This window comes from Gambusia affinis, linkage group LG05 (assembly GCF_019740435.1).
Source record: "Gambusia affinis linkage group LG05, SWU_Gaff_1.0, whole genome shotgun sequence".
Classification (NCBI taxonomy): Eukaryota; Metazoa; Chordata; class Actinopteri; order Cyprinodontiformes; family Poeciliidae; genus Gambusia; species Gambusia affinis.
The window spans coordinates 11442417-11466847 of NC_057872.1; the positions used below are offsets into that span (position 1 = coordinate 11442417).

Below are 24431 nucleotides of genomic sequence, written 5' to 3' on the forward strand. Positions count from 1 at the left end.
AGGAATAGCAATGTGGTTGCATCTGTTGAAGAACACTTTCTGCAAAGGTGAGATTATGCAAATATGGTAATGATCCCTTTTTGGCATTGTTAATGCTTGACACTTGCTTGGTTTGTTTAACTAATTAAATAATTAATCAGTACATTACTTATTCATTTATTTGTTCATTTCATTTCATTTATTCACTGAATCATGTAATATGATATAAAGGCTTGAATATCATCATGCATTAATTATAGTTTGAGGGGAGCTCAAAAGTCATGACTTGTCAGTCAGTGTTTCATGTTATCTTAATACTCAACACTTTGCTGATTTTAAGAGACACATTGTCTTCTCCCTGTGTGTTCTCATTTCTTTATTAAAAAATAGTCACATCTGCACATTTGGATTAATGTTCTTTTGATCTTTTATCTCCAAATACCTGAAAGCTTCTAAAGCCTTTCTATCAATTTTATTAAGTAAACAAGGGACAGCCATGCATGCGCATCTGTTATGTATCTTTAAAAGATGTGATAGCATAGCAAACGGTGCACAGTTACAAACACAAAAGTGTCACCAAGGTGTTTAGCAACCTGATCAGTCAGACGTTAAAGTGAACAAGCACGCAAGGTTGGAGGACAAATAGATAGCAATCTGAGTAAATGTGACATGTACCATTTTTTGAGCAGCATCATTGTTATTTGGTGCAGGTCCATCATTTGCTTTAGCTTTGTCAATGTCAGTAAATTGAAACATCTTTAAAATGTTTTTTGTTTTTTTTCAGTAATTGAAATTAAAAAGGGAAACTCACTGGCTTCTCAGACTGCTGTGTCCAAGCTAATGGAAATGTAAGTAGAAATAAAAACTGTGGTAAAGCAACAGGGATTATACATCTTCACTGACTTACTGACTTACTCATCTTGCCCAGTTATGTTAAAGTAAGAAGCTGCTTGTTGTTTGGAATCAAGGTGCCAGGATTTATTGCTGCATCATCCAAGTTGTTTCAGGTCTACTCTGAAGTTTCCATTGGAAGTGAGGATTTTGAAAACTTGTTGGTGTTGGTCCACTGAGTTTTATCCAGTCTAATGTTATTGCAGCCACCTGGCAGAAAATTTAAATTCTGTGTAGCTTCATTGAGACACTGGATTTCATTTTCCAGAAGGATTTGGCAATTGGCAAAAGTACTAAAAGCTTGTTTAACGACAGTTTTGTTATTGTGGTTGATTGGCCAAAAAAAAAAAAGCCCTGATCTAAACTCCACAGAGAGTCTATGGAGTATTGCCAAGAGGAAGATGACAAACAAGTGACAACGCTAAAAAGCCCAAGGCCACTATTAGAGCAGCCTGGACTCAACAGTTCAGCAGAGTTACAGGCTGATTGCTGGATGGTGGCATAAAATACAGCCTCTCATTGAAGAGATGCCACAATTAATTATTGAATGCATTCAGACCCCTTATACGTTCATCAAGTCAAGTTTATTTACATTGCACATTTCAGGAAAGGGGCAATCAAAGTGCTTTACAAGATGAAAACAAAAAAAAGAAATGTTACATTGCAGTGGCAAAAATAAAAGAAAGTGATGAGAAGTTGAAATACAGAGTACAATTAAAGATGTTCCGATTTTTATAAATCAAATGCAACTCTGAGCAGATTAATTTATAACCTTGATTTAAATGAACTCATTTTTTCAATGTTTTCACAGTTTTCTGGAAGTTTGATCCAGATTAAAGCAGCATAAAAAAAACACTTAATGCTGCTTTTGTACTTTTTGTTCTGATTCTGCAGAGCAGACTTCAACCCAAAGACCTCAACGGTCTGAATGTCTGATAAAGCAATGTCAAATCCTTAATGTAATTGGGTGCTAAGCCATTCAGGATTAATAACTCACCAAAATTATTTTACTCTTATTCTCTGGGTTTTCAAGAAATTGGTGTAAGGACTTCAGAACCGGGGTGATGTGCTCCAGGGGGAGAAGATAATAAGCAATTACCAGTGATTCCTTTTTAACACTGTCAGTTAAACTTGGACCCCTATGCCAGGTTTCATCAAATTTGGGTTGAAGCTAGTAGTGGCCATCAAATAATAGTAAACCGGCAGATATTGATGTACACACAGAAGCAGCAGTTTTCCCAAGTCCTGAAAGATTTCAGATTCTTTCTTGGCTTTTTATGTCTTCGCAGATAAGTTTGTTCACGTGTTCAGTATTCTTTCCCAGTACCTTTCTGCTTCAGTACTTATAACTTAATTCCAGAAAAAATTGCTTTGATTTTTTTTTTGTTGTTTTTAAAGATTACTTTGATCGTAATCAACAGTCAGTGTGAATTTTATGTCAATAGCAATGCCATTTTTTTTTTCTTCCTGAGAAATGCGTTGATGTTTGTAAAACACTTTTCCACTTTATATGCTTCAGAACTCAGCAGCTTTACATACATTCAGTTCCTCAAATTACTGTGGCAGAATGTATTGACGAAACTATGCAATAACAAAGAACTGAACTAAAATATTAACAAAGAGCTCTATATTTGATGAGAAATCCTTAAGATTATATATTGAACATCTTTTCACACTGATGTGATTTGGCGCTATACAAATAAAAATAGATTTGATTTGATTCATAAAAAATGTTAAAGCACAGGGCAGATATTTTGAAGGTTCGATATTTGTGGCCCGCTAATTTTCAGAGGGCCACACAGAGAGTTATGATGGCCTGGATTTAGCCCACGGTCCTCGAGTTTGACATGTGCTGTTAATACCAAGTTTTAAGTTTTCTGAAACTGCAGTTGTGAGCGATTTCTAAAAAAATCACATATGCTGTCAACATAGTCCTTGTTCTTATATGTACATGGAAGCAGATACTGTAAATGTTTCATTATCCTGCTTTTCTTTTTTCTTCTTTTTACTGTAGAGAAATCAAAAAGTTGCTCTGTGTCTGAGCATTGCTGAGGTCCACCTGGACATGGAAGCACAAATCCACGTGTCGCCGTCAGGCCTGCAAGACTCAGCGAAACCTACCAGCTGTACATTTCATCAGGGTAAAGGGGATTCAGGTTGTGTTAGTTTACAACATGCAAGGACACAAAAATTGGCTGCTTGTTCCTGGTGTTCTGTAAGGCTCAGATCTTGAGTGTTGGCGATGCTGTTCCTGTGTGTCTTCTTCCTCTTACAGCACTGAACATGTCTTTTGCAGTTTTATTCTCCCCTTTGCTAAAATGGCTTTTGTTCTATTTTATTTGATCCCACTTGTGACAACAATCTCCCACCCACAACTGGTACATTTAACTCCAAACTGAATCTAGAGGATGACAAACATGGTAATTTTTTACTTCTCTCTCCTGTTTTGTTTGCTCTATTTCAAGCTGTCCTCTTCATTGTCTTTGTCTCATGTTTGTGTTTCCCTGCTTTCCTGTCACATGCTCATCGCTTTCATTCTTAAAGGGGGGCTATTGTGCTCTGTTCTGTACTGCTCTGACCTTCCTGTTATTTTGCTGCATTTTTAGTACCTCAGTATCAGGTGCAGTGAGTGACAGTTATTGGTCTGGTGTCAGTGGTTCAGGCTCAGGCGTTACCTCTCTTTAAGGCTGATCTCATTTCCTGCACACTTCCTCTGGGGGGTTAACGGCTCGTGTACTTACACATGTCCTAGCTACGGTACACTGGGGGCGGGGGGTACAGAATAGACTACACAATAGCCTAGGCAGCAAACAAGTGGAAAATTATGTGTATTGCAATCCAAAGTTAGCTTTTTTCAGAAATTGAAACTCTTTGTGATTTTTTTTTCCTTTTAATCCGTTATTTTCTGTTCCTCTTCCATGTTTTTTTTTTTTAGTTCAGCAAGTTGGAAGAATTGTGTGGAACAATATTCTTAACTTCTTTTTCAAATAAAATATTTTTAACTCAAGGAGCAAATGGAAGACAAAAACAATGAAATGCAAAGAAAAATAAATCTTTATATATATATATATATATATATATATATAGCACTGACAACAGATACAAGCAGTATAAAAATATCAGGTGTTAGTCGCTTCATACATTTTACTATTTGTAATGTTGTTGTTTAGGATGTCATAGTTTTGGTTCTCTTTGGTGCAGATTATTTTGTAATAAGTATCCATCAATTTGTAGCCATCCTATAGATTTTTCTGAAGTTAGCTCCTGCTTAGGGGCATCGTAACAGCATTAAACAGGTCACTGTTCATGAGTGAAATCTGTATTAAATCACATTTAGTACAAAGTCTAAGATACTTTGATCAACCCCAAATTAAATTTTTGTACTTTTTTTTTTTTTGGCTAATTCTTCATAAAACAAATTGTGATCCATGAAAGTTTCCTACTCCTTGCATAAAATTAAGTAAAAACTAAAATTTGGATGGCTAGCTTTTCCAAAAATATTGTCAAAATATCATATTACTGTGATCATATTCCTGAGATTGTATATTGTATTATTCTGTCACTCCAAAAAATTCAATGGAAAATGATTTATTTTCCATTAAAAATGTACAGATCTTTATGTACATGTTAATAAAGATATGCAACTTAACTTTGTTTACGACCGACTCATTATAAGTGAGTCGGTTACTTAGGTAATGAACTGGTGATCTCTCTATACTGTGCCCAAACATATATTTTGTAGTTCCATGAAAAGTACATTTATTTTTTCTGCCTAATTTTGTTTACACCACACCAGAATGCAAAAACACAAAAAATATTTGGTGTAAAGTCTGAACAAATCAACCATCGCTAATAAAGTGGAAGCTGAAACTGACTTGCCTGTTCGATTCACAAGCGATTTAAACCAACACGTGAAATTTGAATCTTCTTATGAAAACTTGAATGATGTTGCAGTATGTACTTGAAACCCCTGATATTTTTTTGTCTTTAAACCTTGTAATGTGTAAATCATACTTATAATATACAATTTGCGCTATATCGTTTCTGGCCCTAACTCTTTGATTTTCCTCTCTGGCAGACTTGCTGAGAGTAGCGAGCAGAGTGAGAGGAAGTGTGATAAACTGTGTATGAAACATACAAAAGGGGCCCTTTCTGGCTAAAGTAGCCAGGGTTAGTAACCACAGACAAAGATGGAGAGAGGCAGATAGCAGGGGCCTAAAACTGCTTGCTACATTTGTGTGACAAGGCCAACCCCAGGATGATGTTTTTGATACCCTACCCGGCTAAAAATGTTTCCCTGTGTGAAGATAACATATTTTTCTTGGGGCTTTCTGCCATTATGTACGGCAGCTATTCAAAGCACTTAACCAGGGGTAATTATTATTTACAATTTTTTTAAAAAGAAAAGAAAAATATTTCCTTAAAGCTTGATACAAATGTAATTTACAAGTAAATACTGTTTGGTTAATATTGCATAGCCTGCATATTGCAAAATTTTAGTGTTGCAAAGACACAAGAGTACTAATGCATGTATAGGTACCATGGGAATATTTGTTAGATTATATACTTAAAAACATTGCCCTGGTATTTCAGTATGTGAGATCAGAACATTTTTGTTTTTGTAAAATGCATGACACTATACAGTTGAAAACAGAAGTTTATGTACACTGAATAAAAATACACATTTTTTTTTTGTAATTCTGATCTAAGACAAAAGAAATGTTATCTAATTTGACTTCACATGGTGAAAGAAAAATGTGTATGTGTCTTTTCATTCGTGCACACAAACTTCTGGTTGTAACTGTATATGCATTCCAGAAGTAAACTATGATATTCCAAGTTTTACATTAGACTCCCGTTATAAAATAATCTTTTTGTTTTTGCTTTGTTTTGCTTATTACACTGATTTGTGATGGCCAGAAATAAAAACTGACAAACAAACTTGAATAATTGTCCATCTATTTAAGAAACCTGCATGTCAAGAACTTTGAGCAATGCTTTTCCCCTCTTCATTTAGCATTCAGAATATTCCTGCTCTGTCCTCATGTGACATTTGCAGTTGCTATCATGAGCTATGTTTTCACAAGTCCTCTGAGCAGGAAAGAAATCTCTTTGTACACCTTTATATTACATAGATTTTTCACAGAGCAATACAAAGTTCATTAATAATCCATGCTGCAATGATAAAAGTTAAACTCTTCACATTTTTATTGTTACAAGAGCCTGAGTTTAGGCATATTTCTCCTCTGAGCTATGCATATTGCATGACTGCAGGTACTTAATGCTGTTTTTGTTCCCCAGCGACCAACGTTAGACAACCTCCATAATAGTAGATGCAATCCAAGCTTATGATGTTAAGCTCTGACCTTAGCTTCTGCAATTTATGGAATCTTGAGTAAAAGGCTTGTCTTGTATAAGCATAGCCTTTAGATTGAGTTTCATGGGGTTATACACAAAAAGAAAAAAAATAAATAAAAATAAAATATATATATATATATATATATATATATATATATATATATATATATATAAAATTAAATGCTCATCTCAATTTTACAAATGCAAAGCCGTGCTTTACTATACAAAGCATGCAAAACCATTTGAATCCCATTTAACCACTTCTGCTCAGTGAGTAGTATGCTGTACAATTTAACACTGATACCACAGGATGATGCTAAATCTTCAAACATACAAACACACACAAAAAAAATGTCCTTTCATCTTTTTCTTCTGTTTTTCTTTCCCTATCAAGACATTCTCCTCTCTATCAGCATCTTCCACTCTGCCTTTTTATGCAGGCTTGTTTTTTAGATCTTCTCTCCTCTGGAACAGGCTGTAGAAAGACATACACAAAGAGAGAGGTATGAATGCAGGTATCACCAGATGTATTGATGTACTTTGTCTATCCATATGCTGACAGAAATTTATTTTTTAGGAACATCAAAGGATTTAAGCATAACTGCAAATCCCATTATTCTCAATTCCAAGTTCAAAGACCAGCAGGATTTGCTTGAGTATATTCCAAGTAATTAGCATCAACTACAATAAGAGGTGTGGGAAAAGTACAAATAAACTTTCCATATACCATGTTAACAAATTTGCGTACAGTGCAACCATATTGAATTTTTAGTTAGTGAGAAGCCTTTAGTTTTCACACTTGGAATCCTAACTTCAGGGAAATTGTGTTATCCTTTTAACTTTAAACTTAAAAATCTGAACGTCTGTGTAGAAGCAAAGTCCATTATTAAACTGCTTACTTCAGCCAGACATGCGGCAATAATGGGAAATGTCTTCTTTGTTTTAAATATCTGATACAGCACAATGCATATTGAAAAAGACAATAGTGCTTTAGAGCAGTGGTCTCTGCGCGCGTTGTGAGCTGGCGCATGACTCAAACCTCGGCATCCGGTGTACGATTTTCAAAATAAAAGCTCCTCCATACTCAATACATAGAACGGACATATTTAATTATTTCTTGCGCGACCCGGTACCAATTGGTCCACAGACCGGTACCGGTCCGCGGCCCGGTGGTTGGGGACCACTGCTTTAGAGTGTTTGTCATTACGGTAGTACTGTTTCTTGAGGTGGTACTTCTGTGAAGCCCTGCATAACATAAATTATTTGGAGGTGGGTTGTTAGCTTCAGCGTGGTTAAAATTTTGCTAGCTTCGTTCTGACATTCAGAGTAGGGTCACTGTTGTTTTGGAATAAAACTCTTTGATAAATTATTTTGTAAGGGAAAGAAAAAAAAAAAACTTTTTCCATCTTTAACACATTGCACTGGAATAATGAGAGCCATCAACTACAAGATCAGCTTTGATTCTGGTGTTTCTTTCCCCTCAGGGTGTCTGTCTCTGTACTGGACACATGATAAGTACCTCATATTTTTCCTACTCTGCATTTTTTTTACAAAAACAAAAACAAAAAAAAGCTTAACAATTATCTATTGCCTTGAACTCTGTGAAAAGATAATGGTGTTAGAAATTCTTGGAAGCTCACTCTGGGAACATTGCTCAACTGGAAAGTGTAAGCTCTACTCCGAAACAAGGCTGAATGTCTCTGTGAAATGAAAAGAGCCCCGTAAATCACCACTCTTTAATACTATATCATTAAAAAAAAGAACTCACGCATAAATCACAAGTAGTCTGTATTATTCCCTGGGGGTATGTGTGCTGTGCTCTGTCATATTACATTTCTTCCAACGTGTCAGTATTGCAGGCTTCACATCTGGATCAGCATTATTATGACAGTGTGAATATTGAGCAGAGTATGTTGCATCAGACACTATATGCAGTGAATTTAAAATACTTAAGGCGTACCTTATGCCACATACGGTAGCAAGCTAAGTTTACATCAATACAAAATAAATTTGGTGGAGATATTTACACAAGATTCTGTGTTGATTTAATTTATTTTGCAATCACAAATTAAAGATAATATCCTCCAGTACAGACACAAAAGCTTGCAAGTTTTAATGCATGCTATACATCTTCATAATCAGGTCTCGGTGTATTAGCTCAGACTGATGACACTAGATAAAGTCAAAAATAGCACTTGGCAAGAGGCTGATTTAAGTGGACAAGAAACAGCATGGCATCAAACGTGTTTCCACGTAAGCCAATCAAATCGTTGATGTTGCTGCTTTTTTTAAATGTGTAAAATGGAACAGGTAATTGGGGGTATTAACTGGCATAAGCTCCAGTAGTCTGATGAGAAAAACTGTACCACCACAGCTTCCCCTAATAAAGACGTCATGACCAAACGAGCCTGTAAAACAGAATATATTGTGGAAGTCATCAAACTTAAATAAAGCCAGATATTCAGGATTTATGCTTAGAACAGCAATTAGACAAAATTACCCACCAGACTGCCTTACTCATGTTTCAGACAGTCAGACAGTTCAGTTATATCAGGGTGTGTCATCGAACTGCGAGCGCTCCAGCAGTGACTCACCATGACAAATCTGAACACTTGGATACAAGAACAAACATTGTATTGTCTTTAAATTTCAGAACTTTAAAAGAACGGAGCCTTATAAAAATGTAATCCATCTAATCTGTCTTCTGTGACTCTACAAAATCATAGAAGCAGTATTCAGGACAGTTGGCATGGGTGTTATCTGAATGAAGTCGTCCACGTTATAGTCATTCAACACTCTGAAGTCTCAATGCACTTTCTCTTTGTATAGAATAATGTAGACAAAGATATGAGATCAAAGAAAACAATAAAAACGGCAAAACAACTCCGGTTGCAGCCTTGTTCTGCTCGTTTCCCTTCACTGTCTTTCATGCCTTGCTGTTTTCACTGCCTTGTCCTGCTATTCCATTTTCAACTCATTTTTGCTGCCTCACTTTCTCTCCACCGCCCCCTTCATTCTTTCTGTCAATCTGTCTCTCTCTCTCTCTCCTCATGAGCAGACAGGCAAAGACAGAGAGACTGTTGTTGTGCTTGCAGTCTGACACTATCAGCTCATAAATCCCTGTCAACAGCTTGTATGCCTCCTCTCCTCTCCTCCCTCCCCTTTTCCATTCCTTCCTCCCCTCAGTGGTGAAGGAGTGGAGGAACCTGGTGACCCACTGGTGGAGGCTCGTCTGGCACAGACAGACAGATCAACCTGCTCATTCTCCTTTGTACATTGTTTTTTTTTTTTTTTTTGCTGGCTATAAATAGTTTCAGTTAATTGGGATTTTTTTTTCTGCCAAAGGGTCTGAACTATGAGATTCCAAATGTATCTTCAGGTCTATATTTTTATTACATTTCAATGACTCAGATTGAGTCACTGAGAGGACCGTAGCCTCCAGCTTCGGTCTCTTGAGATAGTTCAGTACGGATTTTCATGTGTATTGATGAGACTCATCTTCTCTATGTGGGGTCTTATTCCACACATGGGCTGCTCATTTCTCTAAAATGTACATATTATGCCTGTTTTTTGTTGTTGTTGTTGTTGTTGTTGCTGACACAAAAGCCTAAAGCTAGACACTTTACCTTCAAGCAGCTGGAGAGCCTACCAATCATATTTTTGGGTCTTTAACATCAATCCAATTGTTTAAAATTAGGTATTTTCTTACACTGAATAAAATCCAATACTTGATTTAAAGTTGACGAAAGAGAAGAAATGTGTGCGCTTGAAAATAAAATCGACTTCACTCACCAATATCATTCCAGACGCCACAGTCTCATTTTTATGCTAGCTATTTTAAGAAAGCTAGCATAATGTTGTGACAACCTATCAGATGAGACTTAAATTGTAATTTTGTTCTAGACAGGTATGTGACCCAACACATACAGCTAAAAGTCTTATATAAATCGAGTCTTGCTCCTACTGAGGATGTTTTTAACCCCAGTAATTTGCTTGTAAACAAACTACTAGTTTGCTAGTACTACTAGTAGCAAACTACTAGTGGTTTATTTTTTATCTTCTTACTTCCTCTGAATCATTTTGTAAAATATCTGAATGTTCTCAAAAAAAAAAAAAGTATAAGTTGTTCTCCTGCTTGAACCTTGCACTGTTTTGAACATAAATAACCACTGATGTTTGGACTGTGCTCTGTGACACTTTTGTACATGGGGAACTTTCTGTATATATCTGGGTACACAGTCAGCACACAGTGTACACGTATATAAGGAAAGCTGTAATGCTCCACTTGTGAAAGTAAATCTGTAGGGCTTTTCCTTGCCACTCAGAAATCAATTCTGAATGTTACATTGGAGGATAGGACTTATTAAAATTAATAAATTGATAAAGAAAATGAGCCACTGGGTGTCACAAAAGTCACTCTTGTCAAAAAGGTGTCCATGACCTTAATTGCAAAATAATGTATGTGTGTACATGGAAAGGATGCTGAAGGAGATTCTTTCAAAATGTGAGTGAAATCACTCTAAATTAGGTTAAAAACTACAAATAAACTTCTTTTGAATCTTCATTTCTTATGTCACATTTCCATCCCTCCTTTATCCAGGCATGGGCGCTGCAGACTTGACTTAAGACTGTCAATACACTTAATAAAGTTTGTGTTTATAGTTCTGATGTGGCTTTTATTTATATGGATGACAGAGGTAACAAGTCATAGAGGCAGATTAAGTTTTTCAACCATAGATTATTTTATATATGATAGTTTATAACATAAAGAACACAAACAGAGGACAATGTGAGTGCTTGACTGAAACTGTGTGAAATAAAGCCAGTTTATTTTAGTATGTTAAAAATATTACAGAAATAACATTTTATGCACACAATTTATTATTTTCATTTATGAATAAGATGAATGGTGGCATCTATTCTGTCTGCAGCTGTTTGGGTCCGCTGTGAGTACCTTGAGTAGCAGCACTCCCTTCATATTGAGAGGAATGAAGAGGAGTTTGAATAATCACTAAAGTTGCCATTTTAGACTTACACTAAACTATGTTGGATTGTCATACATCAAATTTAGTTTAAATCTAAATTTACAAATTTCCACTGCAGCATTTCTAATCTGAGGTGCGAAACATTTTTTTGAGAATCTGTGATTTTTTGTAAAAGTAATAAAAACATAGTAGAAGAATGCACAACCCCGAAGACGTTGCTGAATCTCACTGAATGTCTTTAACATGCTTTCTAAATATCCTAAACTGATGCTTGCTTTCTTGGCGAGAAAGTAACATTGTCATTTGCTCAGAGAATAACTGTTTCTTTTATGTCCAATTACAAATACCTAAAACAGTAATTAAAACAGCCAATTGTAAATGATATATTCCTACACACCCAGGTCAGAAAGATTTCACACAGGTGTGGGCAAACATCAAAAACGTCTAAGACTGAAGACAAAAAGACAGACGTTGCGTCTTCCCATTATTCCTTCACCTCTGTGTCTCCCTTTCTCCCTGCCTCGTCTCTCTTTCCCTCCGGCAATGTTTGCCGGCAGACAGTCACTGACATTGGTTTCCTGTTGTTAGGGGTAAACACCTGGTTAATGAGGTCAGAAAGAAAAAAAAACCGCCACCGAGTCAAAATTCACAGCCCTCGCCCAGTGCATGAAGATATATACGACAGACTCATAATCAGGTCGTGCAGCCACATACAGGAGGCACAGATACACAGTCGCAAACAGAGAGGCAAACCTTGCAAAGCAAGCGTCGACATGAATGCATACAAACACATACAAAGCTGCTCATGCATATGCTTGGCACAGACTGATACACAAGCATTGAGCCAACCAGTCTGTGTGAATCGCCACACGCAGGCTTGTTAAATTATAAAAACACACAGTGCAGTGCTGATGTAAAAGAGCAAAAGTCATGACATGTTCTATTTTTTTATCATCCCTAAAATGTTTATTAATATAACATATGGAAACCAACTCCAATGTCATGGTTTGTCGATATGCTGCGTTTGTGAAAATCTTGAAGAATGAACAGCGGAAGTTCACTCTGTGATGAAACGTAGAGCACAGAGCCATCTGTGACTGCAAAGGCCTCCGTCTCTGTGGGGGAACATTTCAAGCTGTACCTGTTCTTGTACTTGCTGTCCAAACAGCTGCCTTTGTTGCTAATGTTCTCAAAGTGTCAGGACAAGAATGTCGTCACAATTTCAGTTTCGGGCAAAACAGAGGGGCCGAAAGACTGCGAGGGCATGCACGTGGCTGTCAGTAACAAAGACATGTCAACTCTGAATGATTAGCAGTGGAAACATGGAGTGAAGCACTGTGCTTTTATGTGTGATAAGAAGACAGCGAGTTCATGTTATTTTTTGCTTGCTCAACAGCTGTTTGATAAATGACTTGTACTTTTACTCTGACAGGATTTGTTCAAGAACATAAGGTCAAAGTAGAGTTTCTGTGTACCGAGGATCACTGACCAACCTCCAAGCATGATGTACATCACTCATGTACATTATAAAGGCTGTGTGGCTACCTGCAAAAACCAGTCATAGTGATCTGTGTGGTAATTTTACTTTATCTAAAAATAATTTCTAGTGCACAATATAATGTATTAAAAATCATAAGAGGACTTTGAATATGAACGCAAAGTAGATAATTCCCTACTGAACTAGTTATATTGCAAATAAATTGACTATTTAAACACAATTTTAAATGTGTCTATTCATAAGGCTTTAAAATAACACATTGTTTCTTAGTTCAGACCGACAGCTCATCCCCACACCTTTGTATATCAAAGACTGATAACAACTTAATAATAAAATCTTTCTCGTCTTCTATGTCAAAACATTCTCTCAGAGGAACCAGAACCATGTGATTCACCGGAGAAGGTGTTTTCACAAGTTATTCCTGGACAACAAGAAGCAGCCTGTATGGCATGTGTCATACAAGTGACAGGGAAGCACTTGATGAATCATCAGCCCTGTCAGACAAACAGTCTTTCACCAGCTTCAGTCAGAGTTTGATTGTCAGAAGGACAATCTTTTCTAATTGTTAACAAAAAGGCCCTGGTTGTGTTTTTCTATGTCTTGCTGCTTGTGTGTTTGTCTGAGTGTGGTCCATGCATTTGTTTGCTTTGCTTTTGCAAAGGAAGTGGCCGACAGTGAAAAATGAGACCAATTCTAATTTTATTTGCCAACGAACAAATGGCCCAAAGTATTTCTGAGTTTTGACCAGAGGGACAGAGGAGAAAGCTTTAAGCATGAGAGCGTTTTCTTTATCACAGTTTTGAAAAAGTGCCGTAAAATGACTGGAACCCCTTTGAAGTTAGATTAGTAGTATTGTTGGAGATTAACCAAACCTTTGAGCAATGAAAACAGAATAGGCAAAATGAAATTAGTTAACAGAGCCAAAGGTAAGACTTTTTTTCTTTCTTTTTACCATGAAAATAGCCTTGTGCAATGTTTTGACAACATGTAATTGCTATACATGAGAAAGTCCAACCACAGGACATGATGTAAGGTACAAAAGAATGAAAACTAATTTAATTCCATTTGTTTTTTTTTTTTGTTTTTTTTTTTAGGATTTTAAGTCTGTATTGTCAAACAAAGAAAAACAGAAACCGCTGTGAAGTAAAGCTCCATATTTTTTCTGTGGACAGTTGAAATCTGTCCCTGGGAAACATATTTTCTTGCAATGACAATATGGAAATATTGGGTTTGAGTTTTACATTAGCATGAAAAAAATCTCCCACGATGATCTAAATGTGAAGGAATATCATTTCACATTTATGAAAAACACATCATGATGAGCTCAATTTTGTACTGTGTCTTTGAATTTTTGTTTGCATTTACATAATGACCAGCAGAGCATCTGCTAATCATACTGTGTACAGTGTCCCACTACACATCTATGAGTGGCTTCACGAAATTATTAACTAAATTAATGATAAAAAATTCCAGCACTTGACTTGTTGAGGTGAGGGATTTTCTTTTAAATCAAGAAAAATTTGTTGTATTATCTTACAACCACCAATAATGCCAATAATTACTTCTAAAATTGGGTCAATGTATAGATATTTAAGTGTAATGCATACATTCAGAAGCAGTGGTGCCAATATGGTATTTATCCCAGCACAATTTTTAGCAATAGAAAGATGAAGAAGTATAAATAATTTACCATTTTATTTTAAAAATGCAGGACAATATGATAAACACACACACAGCTAACATGCAAACACACAGGTTCATTAATACATGCAAAATAAACAAGGCAAAATTTCCCACATTGCAAACCACAAAAAGGCATTCAGTTAGTCTTTACTTAGTGACATACAAACCCATGGGAAGGTACAGAGTTGGAGCTGAGAACAGTGTAATTAGAGAGAAAGGAGGAGACAGACAGATAGAAAGAGCTTAACCCGAGGCACAGCAACAGGAAGAGAGACAGGGGGAAGGAGAGGTGACAAGGTTGAGAAAAATCTTCCCAACCTGAGACAGAAAGGAAGCAGAGAACAAGAGAAGCAAGAGGCAAGTTGAGGATTAACGTGGTGTACATTATTTATGCAATTATCTGAGAGTGTGCAGAAGCAATGAGTGATAAGGACATAGGCTAAAAGAAAATATGCATTATCGCAAGAAAGGGGACAAAGTGAAATGAAAAAAAGAGAAAATAACAAGGCAGCAGAATGTGTTATGTGAATACATTTCTGAAAATAAGAAAATAAAGTGGCATCATAACTTACCATTAGCTTCTGGGTAGATGTTGCCACTGAATCTCAGTCTGCCACACTGGAAGAAAGAGAAGTGCGTTTACATTCTCAGATTACATGCACCGGTTTGTGTTTCTGCTCTCAGGTTAAAAGCAAAAGCTCACCCTGTGCCACAGGAAATGTTTATTTCTCCTTTGAACAATATGCATGTGACAAAACGCCAAAACTTTATTAAAGTCAAGTCCAGTGATAAATGCTGTGCCTCAGAGATGAATGAGGGTCACTGTACCTTTCCAACACTGTATGTTTTATTTATGTGAAGTCCCCTGCAACAATAATGCTCCCTTTTAGGTCAAGCAAATGTCATGTGCACAACTGTTTCCCTTGGTAGGTGTGTGCTTGTGTGGTGGAGGGTTGGCGAGTGTGTGCGTGTGTGTGTGTGTGTGTGTGTGTGTGTATACGTGCAGGCCGAGTGATGACACTGACCTTAAAAACTCCACCTGTTATTACTGAAATGCACCACATTTGTGGCCAAGATCTGTGTCAATTTGACAACTCTGCAGTAGAAAAGTATCTGTAGCATACCCGGATGGAACATATGCTTCAAATTCTGATTGTAGCTACAGATATTGTGCATCATATGGCCGACAGCGATGTACTTGTCAGTAGCAAAATATATGTGAATAAAGTTGAACCTGAACTTAGGATGATGAAATGTGCACAGCGCCTTACAGAAGTATCTATGAGCTTTAAAGTTTTTTTGTGTATTATCTTACAACCACCAACATCACTGAATTTGTAACGTCTATATTTTATATCGTGGATCAAATAAAACGAATGCGTAATTTTGACATGGATAGACAGTCACTGCTCACAGTTTAAAAATTGAAAATCACAGGGTGAAATTTTATTCGCTTTCCCGAGTCAATCACATTTTTCTGCAAATGCAATTTCAGGTCTTTGCGTGTATACCTCAGCTTGCGTTACACGCTTAGATACTGATTTTCTTTTCTTGCTGTTTGCAAAATAACAGCAAAAATGTTGTCCAGTTTTACATATTTTCCAGTAACCACAGTTTCTATCATTTTCTTTAGGGGTATCAGAATAAACGGTGCTAAATACACTTACCTATCATACTCTTCACATTTTTTATCTGTAAAAATATCTTAAGACTATCATTTCCCCTCTGTAGACCTCTGTATTGGTCTGAAATGTACACTACCAGCAGATTATATCAAGTTATAAAGTTTGCGGTTGTAGCATCACAAAATGCACATGAAATGTGGAGAATCAAAACATTAAATTTGGTCTTCAGCTTATTCACTCTGCTCTCTTAAATTATATCACTTTTTTTTTTTTTTTACATTTTTACCATCAAACTCAACAAATCTAGAACAGATGTTCTTTGCTAAAATCTTTGTTAACATAAAGTCACTGCAGTCAGGTTCGCTTTCTTCCTGTGCTCTATTTAGCACTCAAACGCCCAAGAGTCTTTTGAGAAGATGCTGATACACAAATTCCCATGGGCTCGTTGGTGTGGACTGGAGCCAGCGAAAACTGCAAGCAACCATTGAGGCTGCTGCATCTGATGTGAACACAAACAACCTAAAAGCCCACATTCACACATCTATGTGTACAATTGTGAATGGGTTTGGGGTTAAGTGAAGAAAAGTGAGAAAAAGTGGAGGGGTTGGAATTAGAAGGAGAGCATATGCCTGCGTGTGTGTGTGTGTGTGTTTGGTTGCAACAACTGGAGGGCGTCTCAAAAGCGTTACAGCATTAGATTTATGAGGGCATTCACAGAAACACTGGCAATAAAACAAAGATCTCGGTTCCTGTCAAAAGTTCATATTAGGTCTTATGGTGGCAAGAAGGAAAGGAGGCAGAATACAAGCTTTGTGTGAGAGAACTGGGTGTAAAAGAAGGAGGTGAGACAAGAGGTCAAGAGAAAAGACAACGAGCTAAAAAAAAAAGAAAAAGCCAGAGAGCAGAGGAAACAAACCGAAAACATTTTCAAAGAAGGGGAGAGAGAAAACATCTCATGACAAGCAAAATGAGGAAAGGAGCCATGGGGAAAAATTCTGAGCTACCAAGAGAAACAGTCAGCAGCTTTGCTCCCCTCCTTCACATTCTCCACCCCTCGGTTTTTAGTTGCCAAGTCAATACCACATTATGGGTCCCTGGGTTTTTTATAATGGCTGGGTGTGTTCTGATCCTGCAGTAAAGCCATCAACAGTCAAATTCCAGTCTTAATTAGTGGTGGGAACAAGAGTGGAAAAAAAAAGGCAAATCAGCTGAGGAACAATTAAACATCGCAGAGGGGGAAAAATAACCCTGTATTTTCAGGCAATATTTGAAATTATGGGATGAGGTTGTATTGCATCTAGCTCACAACATTGCCACTTTTAACGAATGCCACTTTTCAGCTCTCTATTGTTTCAGTTAAAGCTGGGAAATAAAAGTACAACTTAGTGCTTTCAGTCTGTACTTGGTGGATGTCAGCAGTCATATCAGTCAAAGGCACTGGTTTTAAGTGGTTTCACAATAAAAAGACTTAAAAACTTACACAACTTCAAATCGTTGACAAGCTTTGTTCTGAACTTTTGCATTTTTTTTTTTTGGACTTTTCACAAACCCCACAAAAAACCTCAAAATTGAAGAATGATAAACCTGTACCAGCCATTATAAAAAGCCATTATTATGGAAAGACAACATCATCTTTAGCAGCTCTGACCTCCTTAGGAAAGAAAAGCATATCCAAAAATTGCCACCACCACATCAAGAAAAGATGCTATAAAAAGCCAACAATCCTTTAAATCTTCAATTAAATATTATCTATCTTCATGTCCTACCATCACAAGGGAAGATAGAAAATCCATGACATGTTGACAAGTATAGGAACACATTTTTGGTCTGCAGCTGAGGTGTTTTGAGTCTTGTTAAAACCACACAACACCAAGAAGCAAAAAGGAACAATTCCAATACAAGATGCAAAAGCTGATTTAGATATATTTTTTTTCTTGTTATGGAGCAGCTGTTTGGCATTTTGCTTTATTTCACTGTGTGTTTTCTCTGTCAATGGGTAAAAGGTTCTGTGCCAGAAGCAGAAAGCTGCACACACTGTAAATCACACAAGACGTATCATGGCTTTTGAGTTTGTAGAGCTGTCAGTACAAAGGCAGACTCTTACATGTGGCAAAGTGATCTGGCAGTATAGAGTATCATATGCAGCCTGGAACACAAAACCAGGGTTTGCCTCTCTGAATCTTGACATCAGCTGCAAGCACCAGTTTTATATTTTTAACATTCAGCCCAGCGCTTAGAAAGATTGAACTTAGATCAGCTCTGGAAACATCATTTATATGTACTTTGCACTCATCCGCCAGAGCCCTCTACCTTATAATTTCCAGGAATCGACTTTTACTGTAAAGCAGCTCCCCATGTTATGGTAGAAGTCAGATGTGCAGACCAGCTGCATCACCATGATGTCAACATAGTGGAACTCAACTCTGTCCCTTGAGGAGAGAAAGGGTAAATCTGTGTTTGATTGACAAGTGGTGAGTGAGTTTTCTGAATACAAAATGCATGGTGACAGCAAGGCATAAAGCAGGGAGAGGACTAATTGTGACGGATTGGCTTTACCTACTGAGCAATTACAGTGAGATTAATTGCTTACTTGTCACTTCATTGGACTGTTATTAGCCAAGAAAGCCGTCTCTGGAAAGCATTTTAATGTGAGCTAATTGACATAATTGTTCTGGAGATGACAGAAATCCTGCGGTATTACAGAACATTCACTTTTCCCTCAACGGGCAAATAATAAACTTAATAGTAATTGACAAAATGTTGCAACTCAGAGAAAGGATGCATCAGCAAGAGGTGACAGCCGGCAGGCAAAATAAAAAAATAAAGGCAAAAAAGCGAAGAAAAAAAAAAAAGAAAGAAAAAATGTGTGTCTCTATGCAATGTGTGTGCCTCTGTATGTCTGAACAGCATAAAGTTGAGGTCATGGAAACTTAACTGTCTGTGTTATGGCCGGGGGATTAGCCTGGACATGTCCTCACATTGGCTGGAATGCCTTTTCATCCCACAAACACACATGATGTGCACACCCATGCAAACACAAGGTCAGGTGGGGTAAGTAGAGCTGGGTCTGAATGACCTTGCAGCACTGCTTTTTTTAAGCATGGAAGATGTACTGTACCCTCAACATCTATGGTTCCTTGGGTAAAAACACTGCATGTAAAAGCACTAAAGTAACTTAATCTCTTGTTTCATCAGTGTATTCTCAAAAAGAAAAAAAAATCTAATTAATATTTGGAGATTCGTTCAGCTTCTTTAAAAACCTCAATTTTAGAAAATAATTGTTTTGAGTGATATCACCTGTGTCTCTAGGTGGCAGTCTTAGTAAACAGTAAGTTCTTCTGGGGTAAAAATCTGATGTGACACGGAGGCCAATTTATCCTTGAAGGTCCTCAAAATGGGGAAGACAAGTGTGCTGGCGGTCAAGACAAAGTGAGTTGATCTTTATAGGTCGGAAATTCACTACACAAACATGGCTGCTTTCCCAATCTTAACCCATTTTTACAGTCCCTTGAAAAAGTATCACCACCATTTTGAAACTTTTGACATTTTCTCATGTCACAAACACAGACCTTGAACTATTTGAACTTGAATTTTGCATGATAGACCAACACAAAGTATCATTTAGTTGTAAAGTAGAAAAAAACAACAACAATGTAATATTTATATATTTATGCAAAATAAATCTGAAAAGTTTTCCAAGCATTCAAATCAACTTTGCACATCAAAAGATGGAATTTAAGCACAAGCACAGACAAATTAGTTAGAGCGTGTCTGTGGAAAAAAAGATCTCAAGTCTTATCAGTTGGATTTAGATATGAGCTTTGACTGGGTCCTTCTTGAACATAAATATGCTTTGATCTGGACCATCCCACCATAACTCTGGTTGTCATTTAATAGCTTCAAACTAGATTAAAATAAATGTTGATATTGTTCACTTGTTTCATCTTCTGCTTCAGACTGATTTTAAATGACATTTTATTTACTTCCAGAATGCCTTAGGCGTGGTTTAATGTATAGTTAATAAAATCATGTGCATAGTAGATTCTGCATTAGTGAGCATGTGTCCTGTTGAGCACTACACAAACTCCAACAAGATAAAATCCACCCACCATCTGGAAAAAATTACAGTGTGTTACAGTTAGGCATATCTTCCCCTCAGTGAGCAGGAAATGGCTTATTTCTCCCGAGCACAGCCAGTCCCAGCTGGGGAAGTGGCTAACCACATGAAACTAGTGTGACCCTGTCTGTTTACACACAGTAATTTGCACAGGTGAGAGAGCTAAGGCTTCTGGGATGAATGCAGTGGCCTTGTTTAGGCCCTGCCCGGATCCAAGAAACTGACGGGATTTTTGTGGAAGTCATGAATTCATTTCTTTCATCAAATCCAGAGATGGATTTGTTTAGGTTCTAAATTAAATTTTCAAAATGAACATTTGATTCAAACAGAGTTATTTCTAGCTGAAAGGTGTTTGCTATTAAATGGGAAATATGTGGACTTTTTAATCAGATTTTGGCTCACCTGAATATATGAAGGACACCCACACACAGCAGTTTATTAAAATATGTTTGAAACTACAGATAAAAGTGACTTTTTCTTTTGACGTGTGAATAACTAGAGGCAGAGGAGTGGATCAATAGTGTGTCCATTCAAACTAAAAATGTAATTGGTTTGATCCTGATGCAGGGGTTACGGGAGACTCCTTTTTCATACATAATTCAGAGTTTTGAGCACAGCGTTTCATTCAGCTCACAGTCCGCTTATTTAAAAAAAAACACAATTATTCAGCTTGTTGTTATTTAGGCTTCTTTGTTTAGCAATCCATTTACAAATTCCGACTTTACACATTAAAATAACCAATAAGTTCAGCAAGCTTATGGATTATGGATGGAAATGAAAGCATAAAGAGACAAAAAAAACCCTCAGAAAATAGAAAACATGCCAGCACCACACAAAGTAGAATAAGATCACACTTCTTACTTGGAAAAATTATCGACAAACTAAAGAAAAACTTCAATATCTTCACATAAGCAAGTGTTGTTCATGGTGATTTAAAATAGATCAAAGCTTTGCTGGAAACTATCAAACTCATTTTTAGGTAAATGACAAATGCCGAATGTTTTACTTATTTTCTTCTTATAAATCAAAAATATTTTGAAACCAGCCTTTCTTTTATCTTCACCCTTGAGATTTCGTTGCACCACAAAAAAATTTACAAATAGCATAAGTAGATGCAATTAAACCTAGTGAAATTTTTATTATTTTTTTTTACTCATGACAAACTTGAGGTTAGATAGTTACCTTAGAAAAATCTACAAAACAGCCTGCAGTAATTCTTTGTTCCCACCAACAAAAAAAAAAAACAGAAATCTTGGGAGTTGTTCCTGTACTGATCTTTGGGCGACTTCCTTTTTTAAATTTCCTGTATCAATTTTTATTGGAGGTTAAAATATTGATCAATTTAGATTTTCTTTCATCATTTTACCCATCATTTCTACCGGCCGCATATTTACCTCTGATCTGAGGTTATTGCATTTTGTGCCAACCTTTCCCTGCTCTCCTGTCCTCCAATCTCCTGTCATCATCTGTCACAGATGCAGCCATCCCTGAAATTTCCTGTCCTTCTTCAGATGTGATTGTTAACGTCCACTTGCCACACCATACCAACTGGCCTTGATGTTTCGGACTACTCTCCATCAACGTTTTGCCATGTCCTATTTTTTAAAGGTTCTTGATCCCATTTGTGTCCATCTAGGTCCTCTGCAGAAGGAATATTCCATAAGCTTGGTCAACAAGTTTTTAAATACATTTAAATCTAAATCAAACTATGTGCTCTTACAATACAGCTGTGCACAACACAAGTTAGTAGTAGAAGACTAGTTTTTTTCCTTCTTTTAAACAGCAGACTTGTAATCTCTTTCCAAGATGCCACTCTCTGTCAGTGAGTTAAAACTCATTACAAAAACAGCACTAATATTTCAATCATAAACTGCTGTCTCGTTTTTCCCTACCACGTCATAAAGTACAAATTTAAAGCTGCAGTACATAACTTTTCAAGAAAATCTATATAAGTTTACATATTTTTCAAACTGATACTTTGTTGTGACAGTATGGAACAGATAATCTGTGGGGGGAAAATAGTAAAGCTCCTCTACTTTCTCCGTCTGGTTCTACAACTATCTGCACAAATACACTTCTCCCAGTCAGAAAAAAAACAACAAAAAAACACAGTCAGAAAGAGGAGGAGGGTCTTAGTACTGTCAATCATGCTTCTGTATGTGCTGGTTACCCTCCTCCCCTGGCTCTCTGCTGTGCTACAGATACTTCTGTGATTTAAAATGAAAAAGAATACTTGGCAAACTAGCAAGTCTGGTGTTTGCTACAGTGTAAATGTCTAAATAATGCTGGATTCTCATTTACGTAAGTCACTGTTTCTTTCTACAGCATTGAAACTTGTGATAGACATTTAGTAGTTACTCAGGAAAGTTGTTTCATTTACACATGGAGTGTCTATGCATAATAAACAGTTTCACACTGTGGTCTTCCTTTGTTTCTGTTTGAAGGAGGAAACAGCTTAAAATACACAGATGTGTCATCACAAGTAACCAAGCAAATGTGATCACACACGATGCAACTTTGTATGTGGTAGGTAGTGTATTCAGTGAAGGTATACAACAAGATGCACACACACCCCAACACACCCTGTCCAACATCCATCTCCCACTTTTGTATATATATTTTTTTTATTCTGGCTTATTTATGCAGCCATTCTTTCAAATCTAGCTCACACCCGCCAGCGAGCAGCTGGCCTTTCTTTTCAAACCGTAAGATTTCATAGACCTTGAGCAAAAACGGAAGAATAGGCAAGAGAGAAAAAAATAAAAAATTACAGCTAAGGTAATAACCTGATTTCGCCTCAGTTGGTTTTGATTTGGGAATGAAGAGTGTGTCAGAAAAACAGCAGGCTCTCTTCTGTCTCAGTTCCATGCCAGATTTTGAGAGGGGGAAGCGAGGAAGGGATGGTGACGCAGAGCGAGAGGAGGAACAAAACGAACAAAGATGGAGAAGGACGACGGATTGCACCCATGTCCCAATAAAATGAGCTGAAGTGACACAAAGAAGCACATATTATTGCAAATATGAAAGTTCTATTGAAGGAGACTCGAACAGGAAGCTAGAAGAGAAAGGTGGGTATTACCGATGAATGAAATTTTAATAGCTGGGAGATCATCTGTACCCGGGAGCTCAAACAAATATAAATCCTGCCTTCGTATTTGAAACTTCTTATTTTAAAATGTGGCAACATTACATTTTTTTTTTTTTTCATACCAGGGTGAATTTTAATCATTCTGTAGACGTGACACTCAAAAGATTGGAGAGACACTGAAAGTAAGAGAGGCAGGGACAGAGAGGGTTATGGGTAAATGAATCCCCCCCCACCTCCCTCCTGACTACTCCAGGTGTCTGTATTCACACATGAGAAGCATTTGAATTTTAAACTCCTCCAAAAACATGTGTCAGCCCTCACCAATCTGTCATCCTGCAACGCCCTCACAATAGCAAGCTCACAATTAACTTAAGCAGGAAAATGTGCCAATTTAGCCCCAATTTCCTCCTTACAGCATCAAATTTTGTTTCAAATGTGTATTTTTTAGCATAATCTCGAGGCATGCCATTTTCCCTGCCAGACGTATCTCCATATCAACAAGGATGCCCCAATTTGCTGATTTTTGAAGTACAGCCCAATTCAGTGCTTAAAACATTTTATTTCAGCGACTATATTTGGTTCCAGTCTGGCTATGTTCTGGCACGAAAAACTGTTTTGGAGAAGAAGCGAAGCGTTGCCATTCAAGGCACATTACAGTTGCTAGCTATCCAATCACACATTTTAAATAAATTACAGCTTTTAAAAACAAGCTAATATCAAAAAAAAAAAAAAAAAGATTTTGTTTAGTAAAAAGAAAAAGAAAGGCTGTTTCTTTTAAAATATTGCAATAATAGATCTATTTCTGCTTACAATACTGTTTAATTACAATTAATGCAGAGGACGTCTTGTGATGAACAGACAGCCCTGCGAGGAATATGTACTCTGCAACTATGTGCAGCAACACAGACCTTCTGAGCAAACATGCATTCTGAATGATCTGGCGATGCTCTGTATTGTGTGATAGAGGATCACACTGACAGCGCATTCCAGGTCTGGGAAAAAACGTATTCAAAGATTTGAAGCAGTCAAAAACCAGAAACAACCTGGGCCAGAATAACAGACTTATTTTGTACTCTGGGGTGATGTTTTCTATCTCTAATGTCTTGAAAAAAAATAAATTATGTGAGCAGCAGCAGCAGAGATATGCAAAGCTGGTGATTAATTTAAAATAATGAAAGAGCAGTGTGTGGGAATACATTGGGAGAAA

The 24431-nt window shown here is 36.9% G+C and overlaps 1 long non-coding RNA gene across 3 annotated transcripts in view; it reads right to left on the reverse strand.

Moving 5' to 3' along the window:
- Positions 1-1435: 1435 nt before the first annotated feature.
- Positions 1436-24431, reverse strand: part of LOC122831315 — a 122960-nt gene continuing 99964 nt past the window's right edge. For all 3 annotated transcript variants that reach the window (XR_006370671.1, XR_006370672.1, XR_006370670.1), the window contains 2 exons: positions 14967-15012; positions 1436-6703 (listed from right to left, as the gene is read on the reverse strand). This is a non-coding gene — a long non-coding RNA (uncharacterized LOC122831315). The remainder of the gene's footprint in view (positions 6704-14966; positions 15013-24431) is intronic.